Below are 22654 nucleotides of genomic sequence, written 5' to 3' on the forward strand. Positions count from 1 at the left end.
TAGATACTGGCTCTGAACGGAACAGGGACTAGTGGAGATTAGGTGAAAGACAAAGTCTTGGCAAAGTCAATGTTACCCCAAATTCTCTGGGGTTGTTTCTCCTGTTAACTCCCTAGTCCTGAAATATTTGAAGCAAACATATACTAACTGGTTCTCTATACGATGGAATGAGGCTAGAGCAGACAGTGAGGTCTGCTGCAGTGGAATTAGGGATCCCAGAGTGGCAGAGGTCAAGTGTTGGCAGGTAACCTTCAGAGATATAGTGGGCACAATTACTCTAATTAGCCAAGGAATTCTATAGCAGTGGCTAATTATTATAGAACTGTTCCATACAACTTCCTCTTATGGGATCCTCCCCCCAAGATGTCATGCTCAATCAAAAGCAATACCACATTCTTGGTGGATACTCCCAACACCATTAAGAACTTAAGAGATAACAGAGTAAATGTTTCTATTTTATACCCATTTGACTTTCCTGCTTGACTACTGCAAAAATTAGAAGGATCGTGGAGAATGACTGTTGATTATAACAACCTTAATCAGATGTTCTGGATATGATATGTTCACTGGAGCAAATGAAAAGTAACGTTGACCTTGGTATGCTATGCTATCACCCTAAAAACATTGTCTTATCTGCCAGCTACTTAACATAATCAGAGACAGTGTGCATTCATGTATCAGGGAGAGCAGCACTATTTACCTTTTTTGTTTTTAGTTCTATGACAAATCTTTTGCTTTCTGTCTTAATCTCACATGGAGGAAACTTTGTTGTTTACTTGTGGCATTCCATAGCCTACACACTGATTCATTGCCTTATGCTAACTGAAGCTGGTCAGAAGGAAGTTACAAGCACCATAGTTGCTTTAGTGAGATACATGAAGGCCTGCCAAGTCCATGTCAGGAAGGCATGTCTGGGGATACTTTCCTAAAGTAAAAGACAAGGTGCTGCACTTGTTACTACCCTCCAAAGAGAAAAAAAAGGCAGAAATGCTTAATTTACTTCTGTAAAATTTGGTGCAAATATATAAAATATCTGGGCATGTTATTTTTTAATGTTTGTTTATTTTTGAAAGTGAGAGAGAGACAGAGCATGAGCGGGGAAGGGGTAGAGATAGAGGGAGACACAGAATTCAAAGCAGGCTCCAGGCTTTGAGCTGTCCGCACAGAGCCCAACGTGGGGCTGGAACTCACGGACAGCGAGAACATGCCCTGCACTGAATTCGAACACTTAACTGACTGAGCCACCCAGGCGCCCCAGGCATGTTATTTTAATATATTTACCAGGTAGCGTATAAGGCTGCAGTTTTGAATAAGGCCCAAAGCAAGAGAAGGCTACACAGCAGGCCTAGGCTATAGTGCAATCATCCTGACATATGGACCTTATAATCCAGCAGGCACAATGATGAAGGGGACTGTGGTATACAGAGATATTTTATGAGATCTCTGCCACATCTGAACATGAGAATAACAATGGAGACCACTTGGGTTTTACATTAGATCCATGCCCTATTCTGCCAGTGATTATTCTCCATTTGAAAAGTAGCTCCTGGTGTACACCTGGGTTTTGGTAAATAAACCCCAATTGCCTAATCATGGGACACCAAGTGAGTTTATGATGCAAGTTGCCCAAAATGGAAAAGCCAGACAAGAACATATTCTAAGGGGTACAATGCTGAGGGATGAATTGTGCTGATTTTTCTGTTTCTTCTTCCAGTTCAGTTCTTTACTCTTTTTACCCTGTTGTGTGCTCTGAGAAGTATATCCTGGGCCCCCTTGCACCTGTAGCTTCTAGTTGTGTTTGGCCAGTGAGAAGTAATGAAATGGAGGGCAATGGGAAATTGATTACTACTTTATTTCCTTTGCCTCCTCTCTGCTGAGCTGAGGTTTCGCGGTAGTTGTGTTTCCTCTCTAGATCAACACCTCCTTTCCCTAATGGCCACAACTAAAACTCCTTGAAACAGTCCGAGAATAGTGTTGCCCCCCACACCCCCGCCCAAACCCCTTGCTAGTCCTTGGGACCTTCAACATTCTCTTTTGTTGCTCCTAACCTATTTCACACTTCTGTAAATAGTTCCTTTATTTAACTCTCAGCCATTATTCCTTTGAGTATGCAATCATTTTTTTTTGTCCCCTCAGAATCAATGACAGAATGAAAAGAGGATCCTGGGAAAATATCAGGTCATACTGTACTATGCATTTATGGGCTTTTTAGTAAGAGATAAATAAAACCTATCTCTTTTAAAGATACTGTTACTTTGGGGTTTTCTATTATAGGCAGCCAAGCATAATCCTCAATGATATAATTCCTCACTTTGGTAACTCTTTCTCCCACTTGCCTGGAAAGTGCCGCTGTTTTGGCCCCATCCCAGTATCCACTGTATCCCATAGATGTCTCTCCTTCCTCTGAGTGTCAACAGACTTAGTGCCTTTACTGCTTATTTTGGGCTGAGAATGTCTAAAATGTATCATTATCTACCATTCCCATATCATCCACTGTCCCTTAACCAAAATTCAGCCAACATGCCCTGAACTCAGTAGGTAATCAATGTATGTTGTTGATAAGATGATATTTCCCCCATTTATTTAGGAGGAGTCAAATTTCATAGCCTTTTAAGTGCAGAAGACTGATAGTTTAAGTAGTTTCTTTCTGGATTCTTGCCATAAGTCTGTCTTATGACAAGCTTTTTTTTTTTTTTCCTCTGACTCTGCCGGAAAAGCAATGTGGAAGACTATCGTGGGGGATGCTTTAGTAAAGAAGGAAGAAGAGACTCAAGCCCTGTATCATCTGGCTCCATGGTCACGTGCTGGGGCAGCCTCTGGTGTACATGGCCCTCAGAGACCTTTCTGCAGGTTGTGATCCTGTCAATCTGCTCATTTTACTCCGGTGAAATCTCCTCTTTCTTACCCACACCTATTCTTCCAAAAGCTGTAGCTAAGACTGCTAGTCCCTCACTGAAGGATGATTTTTGTCAGTATGTGTGTGACTGGCACATATCTCGTGAGATTAGAGGCACTAGAAGGGCAAAGGCTTTTTCTGCCTTGGGTACTTTTATATCCTTAGTGGCTAACACATGCCTGCGTTATAGCAGAAAGTCAAAGAAGTAATTTTACCTAAAATAGTAAACACATCTCCAAGATCTCAGTCAAAATCCAGCATAGTATTCCTCCATAAAATCTTCCTTTCTACTATTTTCATCACCTTCAAAATGCTACATGTGATAGATTTTACTCCCTCTATAATTCCATAGTAATTCATATATGTTTCTCTTATACATATTTGTTATTTGTTATTTGTCATGCTACCTCACAATTACATGTGTGTTTCCTACTAGCCTATGTCATTATCAAGCATAGTAGCTATACAACTGAGTGTTTAAACACCTGGGCTCTGAATTCCAGCTCTGCTACTTTATACCTATGTCTTCTTAAGTTAATGTAACTGCTAAGAGTCAGTTTCCTTATTTGTAAAGTGGAGACAATTTATTTATCCATGTATTTATCATTGATGTATTTGTTATGTGTTAGGTGCCAAGGTAGGTTGGTGATAGAGTTAAGAGAAAAGAAAAAGAAAAAGGAAAGGAAAGAAGAGGAAAAGAAAGGAAAGTGGACAATGTCCTTGCCCTGATAGACAGCACCTTCTAGCTATAGATATATCCATATCTAGCCATGTCAAAATCTTCAAAACAAGCAAACAATACAATTTCATACATTTACAAGTCATCCAAAAAAATAAAGGAAGATAAGGGAGTAGAGCTTGTTAGAGCTGGCAGACGGTCCTGGTGTTTGTTAGGGAAGCTGATTTGTGAATTGAAGAAGACCCTCAAGTCCTTATATTCTGTTTCTTCTCCTTGAGGCATTGGTATGATTACACATTCTATTGTCTCTGGAGTTAGGCATGACCTTGTGAATTGCTTTGGCTCATGAAAGGTGGACAGAAGGGAGTCTCATGCAGAAGCTTTAAGACAAGCCAATTAAAATTTGCTGTAACTTCTTTCCCCTCCTGGAATTATTATGGAAATGTTTATTGAGAAGGGGCTTTCATTAGCTTAGGGGACCCACACTGGACATCGGCCCATGATTTGACAATTGTTTTTGCTACAGTGTAACCTATGTATCCTTACTGACACGGGCCTCTCATCACAATGTCTGTCACCCAGAAAGTGCTCGCTAAGTTCTTCTTCTTATTATTAATTTTATTTGGGTAACATTTGTATTGCCAGTGTTGAAACATAGTAGGGAGCCAATATCTTTTTCCTAATAAGCATGAGTTTTAAGGTATTAAAGTGCAAGTCTTTCGAGCCTACCTTCACAGATAGGAAAAGTAAAGTCCAAGTAATTCAAATTACCTGTCAGAGGGGGCACAGTGTCAGCCTGTAGATCCAAAGAGGACCCCCAGGGGGAAAATTAAACTTTAGGTTTCTAATGCTATTTTTCTATTGATTAGCAATATAAAACTAGATACACACACTTTTGAAGTTATTTTATTCGACAACATAATAAATCTAATTATAAATTCAGAAAACCTTTAAAAATCAAGTATATAAATAAAAAATGTTAACTCAAGTAAAATACTATTAGGAATAGTAAACTTTGTCTCAAAATGCCAATATAAACTAACAATGGTTATTTATTTTGAGCCACAAAATTAAATTTTAAAAGAAATAACTAAGTAACTTAACCAGACAGAAATGTCAGTTTGAACTGAAATATAGCTCAGTTTCTCTTAAACCTTTGCAAGGGAGCCACAGGAAAAAAACCCATAACTTTTTCTTGTGGCAGAAATTGCTAACAGCACCAGAGTAAATCTGCTGGTTGTGAAACATGTAAGGACAGATCTGGAGAAGGGGGAGAAATGCAAAACACATCAGAGGCAATTTTTCAGTGGATAAAATTAAATCAAAGGAAAAAGCAAGTTTACTGGGACATAAATATAAATGATAAAATGAGAACTACATTTTCTAAAATAAGAATGTGTCCCTTACGTATTTGAGTACTATCTATGAAATCAACTCCATGATTTAAAATTCTATAAATGAAATTTTAAATATTCTATTTCTGATGTATACTAAAAACTAGTGAATTGATTATATTGTTTCTTTTTAGAGCTCGCTATCTACTACAACAACTGCTGGAGCAAAAGAATAAAATTGAATTTGTATTATATGTTGATGACAAATACAGTACGATCACAATAGTAGCTTTAATAGACTTGACTTGAAATAATGTGCTTTAATAGGCTTGATTTGAAAATATGCAGGTAATGGTTTTTCTAAGTTGTTGAAATAACCAATACAATTTCCTCCACTCTGGGAACTGAACAAGAAAAAATTAGTAGACTAGGCCATAGAGTTACACTGCACTTTTAATTTTCCTGTTGTTTTACAAGACATGTTAACCTAAATAGAACAGATTTGTGAAATGTGTTCTAGTAAGAATGAGAAATTGCCTTTTGCTTTGCTTTTAGATTTTTTTTCTTTTTATTCCAAGCTTGTAGTGCTGATTATGTGACTATCAAACGAAACCTTAACCAATCAACCAAGTTTCCAGAAAGAGTTTTCTAGGAACTGCATGGTTCAATTTGGGTAGGTATAAAAAACAAACACACCCATACAAAAATTACTACAACAATAAAAATGATGTAGTTCTTAAGTTTGTATCAATAAAAGTTTATTTTAATTGATCTGTATATCTATTTCAGTTGACAAGTAGCTTTTAATTTGGAAAATAGAATATAAAAATCTTTTCAAATAGTAAACCATTAAGAAAAATAATTATTTTTCAAGGAAGAGATATTCATATATATCCTATATTAAGTCATATATACGCTCTCCATGACTATATACACACACATTCCACATATAGAGGCATACATATGTATATGTGTGGCTTCAAGTCTGTGTTTGTGTACAATATTGGAAACAATATGAACAAAGTTTGAACTTATTTCTTTCTCATTTGTTTGAGAGAGAGCCTGCAAGTGGGGGAGAGGGAGACAGAGAGAGAGACAGAATTGTAAGCAAGCTCCCCGCTGACACGGGCCTTGATTCCACAACCATGGGATCATGACCTGAGCCAAAATCAAGAGTTGGATGCTCAACCGACTGAGCCACCTGCATGCCTCAATTTCTTTTGTGATAAAGTGAAAACACAGTTCCTGTCCTTTTCTTGAGTTCAATGAGGTTGCTTTAAATGGTTTGACATGGGGCGCCTGGGTGGCTCAGTCGGTTAAGCGTCCGACTTCAGCTCAGGTCACGATCTCGCGGTCCATGAGTTCGAGCCCCTCGTCGGGCTCTGGTCTGATGGCTCGGAGCCTGGAACCTGCTTCCGATTCTGTGTCTCCCTCTCTCTCTGCCCCTCCCCTGTTCATGCTCTGTCTCTCTCTGTCTCAAAAATAAATAAACGTTAAAAAATAAATAAGTAAATGGCTTGACACAACTGTATTAGCAGGGGTAGTCATACTCCCCTGAGTTTCTAAAATGCATTAAAATAAAAGACTCTTCCACTAACAAATTCTACTAGAATTATCAATTCTTCACCACTGAAGTTTAGCCATTAGGCAGATGGATGGGTTTTTACTCCTCCTATCATTTTTAATTGTCATGGAATTACATTTATCCTCCCTAAACCAGTACAATGTATGCTGTTCTTGCTTCAGTTGAAAGGGATGCACCCTAGAAGAGATAAATTATTCCATTATCACCAAAACATTTATTAAATGTCCATATTTTTAGGAGGCAGGGATGAATGTTATAGATGGGAATTAATTAGGCTCAATTCCTGCCTCATTGGAGGTTAGAGTGTAAGATGTCCAGACAGCAATGATGCAGGCATTTTAAGGCCATGCATCAAACACGGGGAAAGAGATGAGTTAAGTAAGTTTCTATCAAGAACATTTGCACCCTTGAGCAAAGTATATCAGTGAACTGGGTGAAAAAGGACACCCTCGGGTGATGCATGTCATGGTGATTCACAACCACTCCACCAATCATGTAGGAAAGACCCCTGCCGAAATCCCAGGATTTAACTGAGTGCTGTTCAGGATAAGAAGGGGTAGGCACAGTGGGATTTTCCCTAAATCTTCCATATCTCATCTCAGAAATTACTGAAGGGAAGGGATTGCCAGCTACATCTGCGCTACATATTTTTTAAATGTCTTATGTGATGGGGGGAAGAGGGGTCAAATAGGGAATACGCCACTTATTGGCAAACATCATGGAGAACTACACTAGAGCAGTGGACACCTTTCATACTGGTAGAGTTTTAAATAAGTGCTTAGAGAATTACACCCATTTCACATATCAGATATCCCTAATACACCAATATATCACTACCTCTCCTTTACTACCCACTGCTAGGTGGTTCCCGGATCTTACTAATTCTACCACATTTCTGTTGCTCAACTTATCTCTCCTTCATCTTTTGCAAAACAAACCAAATTAACATAGATTGCTAATGTTTTCTTTTTTTTTTCTTTTTTTAAATGTTTTTATTTTAGAGAAAGAGAGTGCCTATGAGAGCAGGAAGGAAGGGCAGAAGGAGAGGGAGAGAGAGAGGGGGAGAGAAAGAAGAGAGAAAGAGAGAGAGAGAGAGAGAGAGAGAGAGAATCTCAAGCAGGCTCCACGTTCAGTGCAGAGCCTGACAGAGGGCTCAATCCCACGACCCGGGGATCATGACCTAAGTCATAATTAAGAATCAGTCATTCAACCAACTGAGCCACCCATGCACCCCTGTTTATCTTTTCTTTCTGAATAACTGCCTAGCCATTTTTTTTCTCTCTACTCTGTCTACCAATTCTTTCCATAATAGGTCCATGTGGCCTATTAATTTGAGATTAATTTTTTTAAAAATATGCATCATATCATACATTTTTCACTTAAAAAAATCCAAGAGCTTTCCATCAGTTAGGCAATGAATGCTTGACTCATGAAATTAACACATAAATGACACTGATGTATCAGTTTTTTCTTCAAGAACTGTTCCCTCGCTGCCTTCCTGTTCCCCCATTTCAGCCATGAGCTTGATGAACGCATTGTGAGTTTTCCCGCCTATCTGTATGTATATATATTGTTCCCTCGGCTCGAAATATTGTTGTCGTTCTTCTCCACTTGAAGAGCCCTTTATTTACCTCCAATATCAAGTCTAAATGTCGTCTCTTTTACATAGATTTCCGGTGTGTTCCGAGCCAGCTCAGCACTCCCTACTGTTTTACCCATTACATTTTATGGGTCTGATTCTTCCAATGCAGGAGAGCTCTTAGAAGGCAGACACGGTCTTGTTCATGCATCCTCACTTGCCAACACTATCGGTGAATTAATATCATTTTCTTACATGTTGATTTTTATTTTTATAGTTATTTCAAGCACATCGTTTCATTTTATACTTTCCATAAGTTTGTAAAGTATTACACAGCAGATGTTGTTCCCATATAACAGATAAGGAAATTGAGTATTAAAGCCAACACATCACTGAGAGCTTTCGCTTTGTTTTAAATATTTGTTTTGTTTTACTTACAGCTTAATATCTTTCCAGCATATTATGGCATTTGTTTTATAAACATTACATTTAATCACATGTGAGCATGTATGTGTTTCCCTCTGCTATGGGGTAAAAAGAAAAACCACCCTTTTGCATGTATATGACTTTCTTTGAACATTCATTAAAGATCAGCATATTATAAACAACAAAAAAAACCCTCTTATCCCTTACTTCTTTCATTTTGACTCTAACCTCATCATGACATAAAACTACTGCTTGACAGATGATCCAACCAAGGTATTATAAAACATTCTTGATAGGTGCTTTAGGTTAATGATTTATGAAATAATTGTTGAGGTCAACTACTATGAACAGAGCATTCCAAAAGTCTTAGTACAAAAGTTCTAATAGATCATATCCTTTGTGCACTTTAGGGGAGGTAACCATAAATTTATTTTGATAATGTCTATGTCAGTCGGTATGTTTTATTTTTCTTTCATGCAAAAGAATGAGTATTAATATAAGGGAAAACCTGTGATTAATAGAGGCAAATGCAAAAGGACCTAGTTAATGTTGTTCCTACATTTCTATGTTGAAAATAAACCAGATTAAGTTTTCAGCATATATGAGAGGAAAGAGGGGAAATAATTATTAGCCAATATAACCGACTCATTTTTCTTTCCAGAAAACAGCAAGATTTAGGAACATAGATAGGGAAATATTGAGAGAAAGAACATTCAGGCATTTTTATAACTCTTAAAAGGAAGGGCAAATGACTAGATGATGGGTTTTGTGGGATAATCCTGTGTTTTCCTATACACGACAAAGTCACTCAGGCAGCTGTCAGTGGGGCACATTGCTTCAATTGCTTCTATAGTGGCTGTGATGGTTTTGTCCTGGCTCATTCACATTCGGGAGCCCGATCCCATTTGTGTGCACAGCCCTGCATTTATAAGCCGATGCCTGAGATCAGTTAGTGATTTTCTTCTGACCAAATGTGTGTGTACAAATATCTCCTCTTATCTGAACATTTTGAGGAAAGTTTGGTAAATCGTGCACGAATCAGGAGGGAGGACATAAATCAAAAGTAAAATCATGATTTCAACGCCTTGAACTCTTGCTGTGTATTTTGTCACTCTTGGGCCTTACTCAAATGGTTAATGAGACCGAAACTATGTGAAATGCATGTCTCTAAAATTTAAGTGGGATGCCACCACATTTGAGCAAAGAGCTATTAAAATGATGAAATCATTATATTGGGTCCAACGATGAAAGACCTTGTAAATATTTAGTCTTTCTCAGTCACAAACCACTTAAATGGATGAATATAGTCTAGTCATTGGTTTATGGTTCTAATAACCTCCAGGAAATGTCAAATTCACATGCTGTCCCAGAACACAAGATTTAGCTTTTGGATTTTTAATTTAACTAAAAGATGTGTAAAAGCACACAGTCATCCAGCTCCCTATTGGCTCCACATCTGTGTAGGATTATATGCAAACAATGTTTGAGTTAGCATTGGCAGTCACATAGGCTTGCTAGCTGAAATGTAATTAATTGTATTTTTTTTTTTTTAAGATAGACAAAAAGGAATGAAGGAGGACAATTTGGAGAAGCACTGTTTTCAGCAATAATCTTACATATGAGGTAAGGCTCAAAGTTGCCAAAATGGAATCTGGAAATAGAGATCCATCAGCCTTATGTCTAAAGTAAATCATAATTGTTCTGAAAATGATTAACGCTGGGTGACAGCCAATGTTCCTTTGATAAAATAGTACTTAGTCTGATTCTACAATTGAGCAGACAGGAAATGGCTCACCTTTTGGTAATGAATTAACTCTTTCCTATAGGGCTTCAGTAATTCCTAAACTTAAGCCCTCAAAATGTCTAGGATACTAGGAAATTAAACAGAGTTTCCAAGGGTAGCAAACAGTTATTCTTTCTCTATAATTATCTTACATTCCTTAGTTTTACTCTTATCTGAAGATTATGTTGGACAATATACCTATTGCTCAGGGAACTTAAAAATTCTCTCTGTTGATTTGGCTTCCTCAAAGTAGAAGTTCATAAACAATGGCATGGCAGTACTCCTTGGTGACATTTTCAGCCTGCGAAAGTTACACAAAATATTTTTCAATACTTTATAATAAAGTGAGACACAAGCAGAGCAAATTTCTACAATTTGTCAAATGTAGTCCATAAATTTGTAATAAGATTTGCAATTTCCTGATTCCTGGAATGCAAAAAACAAAAAGCAAAAAAAAACTTGAAATACCCACCCCACCCCCCAACCTAAAACAACAAAGTATGAAGCTGGGTCTCCTTCATCATACTGTGTATTTAAATGTAGACACATGTCTCCCCATTCCACACCATGCACCCTATATGCAACATTGCCAAGCCCAGGCCCTTCCTTCCCATGGGGATAAGTTAAATCCATCTAGAAAATGATTCGATCTGCAGAATGCAGATCATTTTAAACTGGAATGAAGAATAAAGCCTTGGAGACAGCACAGAATGTGGTTATAGTAGTCCACGTTAAAAATGACCAGAGCATCAACAAGGGATTTGGCTGCTAGACTAGTGTGGTTATTAATGGACAAATGCTCTTTCCTCAACCAGGGAACTGCTTCTACTCCTTGTGGTTATGGGAATAGGAAATGGAAGGAGACAACACTTTACTGGCAGACACATTACTGACCCTGCAGAGGCAGCAAGAATAATGAGCAGAGAAGGCTTTAGAGAAGAGTGTCCTGCCAAGCAGAATAATTGCTACAAGAAGTACAGGATACATTGGACATGATGGTGACTGGGTTGGATCATCCTCTATCAGAGTAGGGTGGATCAACCAAATGTGCTGGTGAATCAAATTATCCTAGAATGTTGAAATCACTGGGTAGGAAGCAAGGGCATCCTAATTCCTGTCCATTTATGAGTCACGGATATTTGAAGGAACCAACTTTTTATGTCAGTTATGACACATGTAGACAGCTACTTGCTACCCATATATCTGGAATGGTCCTGAGTTCAGATGTCCATTATGCAATCTGAATTTGTCCTGATTTTTTTGCTTTAATCAATATTGCAATCAAAATTATGTAGAAATGCAGTTTTAGACTAGAACAACTCTCCAAGACATGCTTAAAACCAACCAACAAACAAAAGGGTTAGGATGTTTTTTTGTAATTACAAATTTTTGCAGTTGTGTTTGGTTAGAAATGAACAAATATTAAATGTATGTTTTTTGGTTTGATATTTTGCTTATTTTGCGTCTCAAAATTGTTTACTTATGACAGAATCAAATCCTTGTGAAAAACATATTTGGAACAGAGTCAAGACGATATAATGCATCAAACAGATGAAGGAGAAATAAATAATGAAAGAACATAAATAAATAAAATAAAGTGAGAAAGCAAGCCATGTTACTGTAGGCTAAATGATATCTAGACGGGCCTCTCCTCAGAAACAGATATTCTGTTTAGTGTTTTTTCTCTTTTCTCTAACACCTTGACTTAGGGAGCCCAAAGAATAGCTTCTCCTGAGAACAAAAGCACAATTAAAGGAGTCATGCAGAGGGACAAACCAGTCCTCACCTCTGCCACTTAGAACTTGACACATAAGTGGATAATTTCTGAAGCAAGACAGCTTTTGCAGAACTATATTTTTTGAGATGCTTAAAATTCCTCCACTAACGATATATTCTTCCACTTGTGATTTATTATTGAATTTTAGAGCAGGAACTTATCAAGGCTTTTTGGGGTCTCTAAAGAAACAATTTGTTGAAATGAAACTGCCCCTGGTAAGGGTCAGAACATTATGAGCAGGCACTCGGGCAGTTTTCTTCATAATCGTGTTAGAAAATCTTGCTTGCTGGAAAGGGAAAATAAGATGACCCCTCTAAGGAGCTATGGGAAAAGGAAAATCGGTGCTTTGAGTGGGAAGCAATGCGAGTGAAAAGGTATTAAAATGGACTTTCTTTGGATCCCTGCCTTTTCTGCTGTTTGCCCCCACTCTGCATACAAAGGGGTCCAGCTCTGGCTGCTCTTCCTGATGATATTATTGGCAGTCAGCTGAAAGTCTGCACAGAGAATGCCACAGTCACGGCAGGATTGTTTCTGTATTGAAAAAGCAGAGAGCAACTTCTTGGCACTCCATCGGAAGAGATGTGATTTCCTAACGAAAGTGGAATGCTCGGTCAGAAGAGTTGTTGGAACTTCCCCCTCTGCCATGAAACCTGGTGAATGGTTTGAGTTTTTCCAAAATTATTTCAAATTGAGCTGCTAGGAGGCTGTGCCGACCGTTCCAATTTTCCTCTCAATTTTGCATTTTGTTGGATGCTTCCCTCAAGTCTTCCAGTGTAGTTCAGTCATTAGTCAGAGCTGGAAGGTTTATTATTTATTTTGACAGTCACCAGCCTATTTTGTCAAACAGTACACATTACTGCTCCATTTGACAGGTGTTACTCTTAAAATCCTTCAGTTTCTTTTTCCTCCTTTGAGCGAGGCTTCTGTGTCTGCTGTCTTGTTTGCCTTCCCAAAGGAAGCACGGTACATTTTCTGGTTGATAAAAGCTTTATGTTGTTGCTACTTTTCAGTGACAGATTAGGCAGCCATTGGTCAAAAACTTTTTTCTTGATTTAATCTAAATTTTGGTGATGTGCTTAAGCTGGGATCCAGTGGGAGATTAAATAGAAGGATGAAAGAAAGGATGGTGGGCACAGTGTAACTAGAGGCAAGAAAGCACTGCCATTTCGCCGAAAGATGAATATTATGAGGTTACAGAGGTCAAAACGAGCTTTAAGTTTAACGGTGTGAGGATTAGGCCAGAGGGAAAAAAAAGCCACATCATTTATTTGTTGCTCTTACAAAAGGAAAATGCATGTGACCGTAATGACCTAGAAGAGAATGGTAGGTCAGAGGAAAGAGGTTAGGTAGGTCTTTGTGGAGAAGATGGCTTCTGAATTGATTTAAAAAAAATTAATGTTTATTTATTTTTGAGGGAGAGAAGAGAGAGAGAGAGAGAGAGAGAGAGAGAGAATGAGTGGGGGAGGGGAAGGGAGAGAGAAAGACACAGAATCTGAAGCAGGCTCCAGGCTCTGAGCTGTCAGCACAGAGCCTAATGCAGGGCTTGAGCTCACAGACCATGAGATCATGACCTGAGCCTAAATGAGAGGTTTAACCAACTGTCCCACCTAGGCGCTCCATGAATTGATTTTTAAAGGTAAATGGTAATACAGACAAAAGAAGAGGTAGTCAGAAGGGCTTTCTATAATGATACCAATATAGGTGGGATGGTGAATTTGATTTTGGATATGTCGCTTACAACATATTATGAAGTGTCTGGGAATGAAGTTTTCTCTGATATTCATGGCCCATCACTGTTATCCATTTGGTTGGCTAACTTCCTTATCTACTCAAGTGTCATTTCCTCAGGAAGACTTCTGACTTCTGACTTGCTGACAGTGTGGAGCCTGCTTGGGATTCTCTCTCTCTTCCTCTCTTTGTCTTTCCCTTGCTTTCTCTCTTTCTCTCTCTCTCTTTCTCTCTCTCTCTCAAAATAAATAAATAAACTTAATAAAATAAAGTAAAGTAAAATAAAATAAAATAGGTATGATACTTTCATCTCAGGATGATTGTGGAGATTAGTTTTGAAAAAAAAAAAAACTTTCTAGAAGGCCTGAATTTGTTAAGTACTCACCAAATGCAAATTTATAACTTCATGAAATCTTTCTATAGCACTCATCTGCACCATACTGATTGGTAACACTTTAAGTACATGCTATATCTTCACAATTAAGGAGTAAACTACTTGAAGGCAGTGACTCCCCGGATCCTTGGCATAGGGCCATACACATTTAGAATTTGGAACATGATAAAGTCTGTTGATTAAGACATTAACATTACTTTAAAAATATAAGCACCATTTTGGGGGGAGTAAATGTGAACTCACTGGCTTTACTGGAATTAAGACAATGTGTATTAGTTTGTTATTGTTTTGCATTCTACATTATGCTGTCTTCTCTATAAAGCAAACTTTACTTAAAAGAAATGTATATAAGAAAATAAGAGGGCTAGTGTTTTGACAGTCAGAGGAGGGTTTTCAAAACCTAATGCCAGATGTTAGGTCAATCTTGGGAATCATGGTCATTTTAGTTTTACATTAAGAATTTTATGTCTCTTTTTAAGACATCCAATAATATTGCAGCAATTACATTTTTAGGCAAAAGCATTTTAGAGATCAAATGCTTTTTCCCCTCTTTCTGAAATATGATTATTTCAATTACTAGTAGCAACAATTAATCACTAACTGATTCATCAGCCTGCAGCTGGGATTGGAGAGCTGACTTCCTTTCTTTATTCCTATTTTATGTTCTACTGTGCTCAGCAGGGATTGACTAATAGCAAGCTAATAACCTTTTCCTACTCTGAGTACCTTTTTCTAATACCCACAAAGAAGAAAATTTTAAATACTTTTTCCCAAGTACATCTTTACCTCACAATTTCTGAAGGGAACTTTAACATTACAAGTGTCGATCCATTTTGTTGTAAGAATAAGGAATTATAGGAAGACATTTCCTTAAGGTTTGTCCGACCATTCTTTGCTATGTTTCACTAAACAACTCATGCTAGAGGGATGGTTATATAACTCACTCCAAATGGGTAATGATTTTCTATTTCTTGGAATTTATCTGAGTCATATGACTCCGTATCTATAATATACCAATATATACATACCCATCTATATAGCAATAAATCTTCTTCAAGCATTCTAGTGTTCTGATTATCAGTATGTTGTATTTCCTAGAATTCAGTGAGAAGATATTGTAACCTATTTGGATTATTCCTAGGAGATGCCAGAAGCTTGGCCCAGAAGAAGCATACTCATCCTCTACTCCAGAGGAGTAGGTTCTTTTAGAGCAAGGGCTCTCAAATAAAAAATCCATAGACTTCAAACTATCTGCAAACATCAAAGAACAATTTGTGTCATTGGGCATTTTCCATATTTTGTATAAATTTCTCCAAATTATTAACATAAATCCTCTTAATGGAAACCAGATTTCCCCTCAGGACATACAGAATAACCTTCTAGATAACCACATTCATTTATTTACTTAACTATTTTAAAGTCTAGTATCCTTGGAAAATGTTAGCTACAAGATCTGTAGGCTAAAATTCACTCTTCTTAATGTAACTGAAATCATAATTAGTAGGCACTGGTCATACAGCTGTCAAGAACTTAGAAGGGTCTGAAACTTTACCCTACCTATGTGCCAAGTTAGCTTGCTACAGTTTCATGGGTGATGGCAGAAGACATGACACCCCTGAATAAGACACAAAGAATTTTATTACTCACAGCAATGGTAGTAGTCAGAGTATCGGCATTTTATGCTGGTGTCCCACAGGGCAATGCTAAATGGGTGAAATATCTGCTCACACATAGTGGTTATATAAGAGGAGTAGAATTCCAACCATAGGAATAATGAATCTTTTATAATGGGCAGTAAACCTGACTGATCTTTGCCCTAAAGAGAAACAATATCTTTGTTGTATTGAACTGTAAACGTGCAGGACCCACAGAGAATTGTCTTCCAACTATACTTATCCCTTGATTCAACACTCTTTTGACTACTGGAAAAGTTTCCTACTAGTACACCACTCTGTCAGGTGCATTGATCAATGACTCATAGAGGTTAGGACCAAATCTGTTAAATTTGTCTCATACTATATTTAATTAAGGTTACTATCAGTAGGACTCTGAGCAGCAGGATAAGGCAATATTCAATATTAACATCAAGTGTTCCAGACCCAATCATGTGAGCAAATCTTATAAACCATCTTGATCTACCTTAGAAATCCAGGTGTATTTCTCCTTAAGTTTCCACCTTGACCTTCCCATCTGGATCAAGGCACTAATCCAGGTATAGTGGGATATATCAGCGATCACACAGACTCTACCTTGCCCTGCAAGAAAAAAATTTATGGCCAATATCATCTATAACAAGCCTGGCCACTGAGTTAAGGTTAACCTGAATACATTCCAGGACTGAGGTGGTATCTTTGATCACCTCAACTAATATTGAAGAGAAATTTTGTGTCAATTTTTCCTTCATGAATTTGTGTGTCATCCTTGTGCAGGGGCTATGCTAATCTTCGCTGTATCATTCCAATTTTGGTATATGTGCTGCTGAAGCAAGCACTTATATCACCTTGTCTAATACAATTTTCTAATTCTAATTTTTCCTACTATGACTCAGATTGTAGGGAAAACTATGACATTGGTATAAGTAGCAAATCAGTTATCCCTCTAGAAGGCTCCCCAAGCAACTAAGTGTAGCTCATTTTGGAGATACAATGCAGTCATTTAAGGGTTACATTACCCACTGGGAGTGTTTTTTAACTTGGAGACCTCTTGTGATTACTCTTAAGAGGACAATAATAATTTTATGGGAAAGAAATAAGGTAATACTTGGCTTCCACACAAGACCTATAATCCCAAAAGTACTCTTGATGTCCCTAAAAGGATGGAGCCATTTATAATTATTGGAGCTCCTAAAGTGGAATCTATATCATCCAAGATCACAAGTTGACATTGCCCCATTGTGGCCTCCTAGCCATCTGGTAGGTCTCAGGTTTCTCAATTCAGTTTGAATACTTCAGTCTAGACATTGTTTTTGTAGGTAATGTTTGAGGACAGTTACTCCACTCTGTCTTATGTACACCATCAGCCAGATAACCTTCATCCATTCCAGAGAATCACTCTGCTGCAGCAGTGGAAATATGGATGAAACAGATAACTAAAGGTGTTTACAAGAATTTTACTGGGAAGTATAGGGACTAGGATTATCACGTTCTCTTTTGATAGACTTTTTGGTAATTTTAAGATGAATGGCAATCAAACGGTGGCCAGAGCTTCCTTATAGGAACTTACAGACCCAGAAATCAATTAAATTTAAGTGCTTATTAGTTTGGAAAAGATACACAAGAGGATTTTTCTTGAAGAAGGCTCTAGGAGTGATCTATAGGAAAAAAGAAATATTAATGTTCCTTTGCCATCCGTCTTTCCAAGGGTCTAAGATGATCTTGCCCAGGTGACAGTTTGTTGCTCTCCTCCAGTGCCTGAAATACTTGTATACCATTACAGTAGCTGTAACTTTACCTTTTCTCAATCATCCCCTCCTGACAGTCACAGTTTTAATTTTGAAGGGACAGGTACAAAAGTTATAAGAACAATTTAATTAAAATTATAAAGCTCTGTTATTTCCCTTACTTTGGCCAGTATGGGCTACTGTAGGCAACTTAACAAGCAATGTACTCAACCAAGTGGTCATTATCTTTATAATGTAACTATGCCACTCTTCTAAGATAATCTAGGTGGTTGAATAAGAATTAAATAGAGACTGTACAAACCAAGATATCCCCGAGTTGATATTAGGGGAAAGCAAAAAGTACCATGCTCAATAATGGTCAGGGTGGAGTTCCAAAATCTGTATCTCTCTCTCTCTCTCTCTCTCTCTATCTATCTCTATCATCTCTATCTCTATATCTCTATCTCTTTATCTCTAGCTCTATAATCTATTTCTATCTATCTATCAATCTATCTAATCATTTTATCCTTTTTGGGAGCAGTGACTGAAAAGAGATGACCCATTTCTGAGCACAGCTTTATTTGGTGGCAAAGTGATACACTAAGGTGTGTAAATGAGGAAGACATGAGGCAGATATACCCAGAAACCTTTTTAAGTCAATTTTTGAGACTATTCCAATGTTCTACAATACAAGATGCCTGTGGTTCTTATGTAGTATAGGAAGTCCATTGAATCGCTTAATTATTAGCTCATTGTCATGTGACCTTTAGATAAAAGATGCACCAGTATAAGTCTGTAAGTGGTCTATAAAGCTGAACATGTGACATAGACTAGTTTAAAGAGCCGTTGTAATGTGTCAGACTATGCTGATCAGATATGGAACTGTAATCTGAAAAAAATGTCAAGAGCTGTGAGGCATTGCTGATCCCCCTGAGAGGGCTCCATAGTTTGGTTTAGTCAATATGCTTTGAACAGGTGAGTGCAAAACCCAATTTGCTGTGGCTTCTCCTACCACAGGACAAACACATATACTTATGGTAAGATTCATATGTCTGGCATGCTGTGGTAAAATGTAGATTATAAATTCATGGTCCTTGGGATGCCTGGGTGGTTCAGTCAGTTAAGCCTCAGACTTCAGCTCAGGTCATGATCTCATGGTTCATGAGTTCAAGCCCCACATCAGGCTCTGTGCTGACAGCTCAGAGCCTGGAGCCTGCTTCAGATGCTGTGACTCGCTCTCTCTTTGTTCCTCCGTCTCTCCCTCTCTGTCTCTCTTTCTCTCGAAAAATAAAAATAAACATTAAAAAAATTAAACTTATACTCCTTGACTTTGTGCTCAATGTATGGCGATGGATATGTTGCCATATCTGGTAGGAGGTAAATGTAGACAAGAACAGGAACACTCTAGACAATGCAGCATACTGATTCCACTTGGTCTCATCAAAGAACAGGTCTTCACCGATCATTGTAAGCACCTCCATGATTGGCCCAGATGGTTCAATAAGCAGTATGGTTTGCTTCCACAGTTTGTAGTCCTAAAGAGATGTCTCTAATCTGCCAGTCTGTAGTTCACCAGGTGGCAGAATAAATAATCTAGACTACTAGCAGCAGCTCAAGAGGCAGTAAACATAAAATGAGTTTCATCAAGGAGTGTATTGGTTAACTGAATTGAACCATCATGTCCATGTTCAGTTATGCATAGCTGGTGTTGCTGTTGTACAGCTGTAGCAGTCCAGTGGATACCATCAAGTGTCAGTTTAGATGAAATATCAGTGAACAAGGCCTAGGCATTTAGGGTAACCTCCGTGAATCAAGGATCCTGTTGGATCCAAGGACCCAAAGCCAACAGCTTTGCTTCAATTGGTGGAGAGGAGGATAAAGATTTCCTCAGAGAGATGATTACCATTTTTTTTTCTTTTCACATAAAGAAAAGATGCTATAGGGGCCAGGCAAGCACTATTTTTGAATATACCATTTCTATTTGACAAGTGAGGATTATTGGACCCTTCCTTGTTAGCCATTGTTACACATTGAATCCAAGTCAACCCAACCCCAAATGGTAATATTAGGCTGGAAAGTCACAAAGCCTTCAAGGAATCAGTGTGCAGTTTTAAGTAGAGTCTTATAGCAGCTGATTGCTGCTTTCCATAAGGGGTAACTATGTCATGGAGGCAACAAACCCAAAATATCAAAAAACATCTCTGAATGTAGGGTGCCTCCTTTTGCCAGAGACTCCAGACAGCAAAACTGTCAGTCAGAGACACTTGCAGCTTCAAGAGGATAGTAGTTTAGAGAACATGGAAAGCTCATTGGATAGCTTCCAGCATACATTTTGGTCTGGACCCTATTCAAAGGATGCTTATTTGTGGTCTAGCCAATATAATGGTCCAAGTAGAATGCCCACTTGCTTCAAATACCCAAAGAGTTCAATAAATTATTGGATCTCTCTTTGGTGAATAGCAAAGTGACAGTAGTTTTTCCTTAACTGCTGGAGGTTTGAGAGTTTTTATATAAACTCACATAGGCCCAAGATACTCCATGGCTGGTAGCCCTCTGAATTATGTTGGGATTTATCAGCCACTCTTGTTGGTAGAAATATAATAACACTGCAGTCAAGGCCATTGACACAAAGGCTTCTGACTTGCCAACCCCCAACTCATCTTTTTAGTGAAAACTTCAGACGTTAGAAAGTAGAGGCATTAGTATTATCCTGGCCCAATTCCTGGTGGCAAATGGCACGGGGAACTTATGTACTCATAGATGAGTACTGCAAATGTATATTGAAGGTCTTACTATATGAAGACACTTTGGTCTTGGTCCTTGGGTACCAGTGGGACAGAAAAGAAGGTACTGGCATTGCTCAACACAAAACACCAAGTGTTATCATTCTGTGCAATGGATTCCTTTATAGGACTATAGCAGCAACAACTGGATCCAGTTAGCAATAATCTAAAGTAAAGCTTTATCTCCTGTTGTCATTTTTCACTGACCATAGGTTTGTTGTGTTAATTGGAACCTACTCTTGCTACTTTAAGATTTAACCAAAGCTGTGATTTCCATTTGTCCTCCTGATATTAAATATATATTTTTGTTGGACCACTCTGAGTTGGACAGGCAGACACATTGGGAAGTGATTTATATGTGCCACTAGCAACTTTCTATATGTAACACTCCCTGATTGGGAGAATCCACTCTGGATTTTATAAGTGTTCACAGCACACAGATTAATATACATAAATGTGTATAATACATTAATATACATTACTGTACATTCAGCAGTGGAAATCCTAATAGTATGTTGAATTGGCCCAAAGAGTCTCATCCACAAAAATTTATTAGCTCTTCTTCCCCAGTGTGTACCTAGCCTAAATTTTATTGCCTGAATCTGGATACCCCTACACCTATGGAACCAGAGAGGATTGTGAGTTGGGCACCTTTCTCCAAAAGATTTATATAAGTTTGAGTTTCTTTTTTTCCCAAATTTTCCAGCTTACCTAGATGGGTGCACATGGCCTGTAGTTCTACTTGTGTTTCAAGCACACCTAGAACTCATTCAAACCATCTTTCTCAAAGTGGCTTAAGTCAGGGTAATGAACAGAGAAGAATCAGAGAGCCTGGAGGAATTAGAAGGCAAGGCACACTTGCTTTCAAATTTGAACAGTGGTGACAGCATGTAGCTCAACCAAATGAACCTCTAATATTTTCAGTCCACCCAAAGCCCTATATGAGCAGCAAGATCATCCTTACTGACACCCGATATTTTAGATTTGGGGGCCCCTTCATTCAACTGCCATTGTCACATTGCCTTCTGGTTGAAGCTGCGCAATTCATTTCCTTTGGCTCATTTGTATTTAATATACAGAGTAATGCTGCCCTCCTCCTCTTCCTCTTCCTCTTCCTCTCCCTCTTTCTCCTCCTGTTCCTTTTTCTCCTCCTTCTCCTCCTCCACCACTTCTTCCCCTTCTTCTTCTTCTTCTTCTTCTTCTTCTTCTTCTTCTTCACAGATTTCACTCTAGTCTAGGGCATTTTCAGTTACATTATCAAAATAACAACTAGTAAGTTCTTGCAGAGTTTCAACATAAAGCCTAAGGGAGTTTTTCACGGTGGCATAACTTGCTAAACAAATTTATCTAGATTTCCTTGGGTCCATTCTCATTCGTTAGTGGGCCATTTCCATCAGCACTGTAAAGCTAATTCAGGGAAGTAAGAACCCCAATATTAGTCAATGCCTCATCCATGGTTTCTCAGAAGAGTTTGTCTTTCCCAAGGAAATATCCTTGAAAGGGACAAAACTCCCTCAAAGTAGCCAAGACCCACTGCAAAAAAACCCTGAGGCCATTACTGTCATCTTTGAAAAGATCTAGGGTTGGCATGCTATGTCACAGAAGCCTCTAAGCCATAAGACAATTCATCTATGGCCATTCTTTGTTAACAGGCAGTATGTGCCCCAAGTTAAGCATTATATTCCTCATGTCTCATCTCCCAAATCAACTAACAAAAACTCTAATCCTTTGCCTGATTTCTGCCCACAGAGGTCATAAATTTCTCTGTATTTTTCCTTGGCACATCTCATTTGAATGAAAAGTGGTGGAACTTTCTGTCATCAACCCCCAGGAAAAATTTTACTACCAGTTATTGCAAAGCCAAAGACCTGAGGATGATCACTGGGTGGGGGCCCAGTTTCACCTCTTACAAGAGAATTAGCAACACCCTGGGCATCATTTTAGTAGTTGTCTTTATACTTACTTCCTAGTGCTTGGTCTGAAACCATCTCTTCAATTCCTCTTAATTAAAAGATTATAAAGTGGAAGATCCTACTTAACCCACTTAATGATACATGAACTTTCCTCTACCCTTATTAATAGCCCGTGAGACCCTAATCTTTCTGCTTGGAGAAAGCCATGTCTCCATAAGCATCCCATCTCTCAGAAAAATGGAGGGATTTGAGATTTCACCTAACAAGTTATTCTACCTCTCTTTCACAGATGCTCAGAGAAGATGATCAATCAGGCAGTCAATCTCTTGGATAAGAAACAAAGAACTTTATTATTTCCTATGTCTGTTATATCAGTATTTATGTTGGTTCCTCAAGCT

The 22654-nt window shown here is 38.2% G+C and overlaps 1 pseudogene; it reads right to left on the bottom strand.

Annotated features, from left to right (window-relative positions):
- Window positions 1–16557: 16557 nt before the first annotated feature.
- Window positions 16558–16672, bottom strand: LOC122238881 (annotated as a pseudogene).
- Between the last annotated feature and the right edge of the window lie 5982 nt (window positions 16673–22654).

The sequence above is a fragment of the Panthera tigris genome, chromosome B2, assembly GCF_018350195.1.
Source record: "Panthera tigris isolate Pti1 chromosome B2, P.tigris_Pti1_mat1.1, whole genome shotgun sequence".
Lineage (NCBI taxonomy): Eukaryota > Metazoa > Chordata > Mammalia > Carnivora > Felidae > Panthera > Panthera tigris.